The following is a 423-nucleotide window of genomic DNA, read 5'->3' as shown; positions in this document are numbered from 1 at the left end:
ATTTTCCTGACTCTCTCTTTCTTTCATTCTTTCTTCCTCATACCCCTTTCTCTTATATACGGGTCATTCCCCTAGTCATGGTCATTTTTAAATTATTTGCTATCCATTGCTTATTTTAACATCAAAACACAGTACTTAAGATTTATGTTTCTTTTTCTTTTTTCTTTTTATTTTTGGAACAGGGGTTTAAGTGCCATTTAGTTTCCATTTTGTGTAATAGAAATGCTAAAAGGCATTTTAGAACTAAAACAACTACTTCATTTTCCTTACATTTATTATTACAGGCTCCCTTAAACTCAGTAGTTTTAAAGCTTTGCTTTTAAAGGCAAGTCACTCTAGATGGCAGGTGACTGTTATTTGGCACTGAAACAATGAACTGTGTCCCATTCTTCTTAGAAATCTTTTTCTTTTTCTTTTTCTTTC

The sequence above is a fragment of the Pteropus alecto genome, unplaced genomic scaffold, assembly GCF_000325575.1.
Source record: "Pteropus alecto unplaced genomic scaffold, ASM32557v1 scaffold7, whole genome shotgun sequence".
Classification (NCBI taxonomy): domain Eukaryota; kingdom Metazoa; phylum Chordata; class Mammalia; order Chiroptera; family Pteropodidae; genus Pteropus; species Pteropus alecto.
This window is presented reverse-complemented; position numbering follows the sequence as displayed.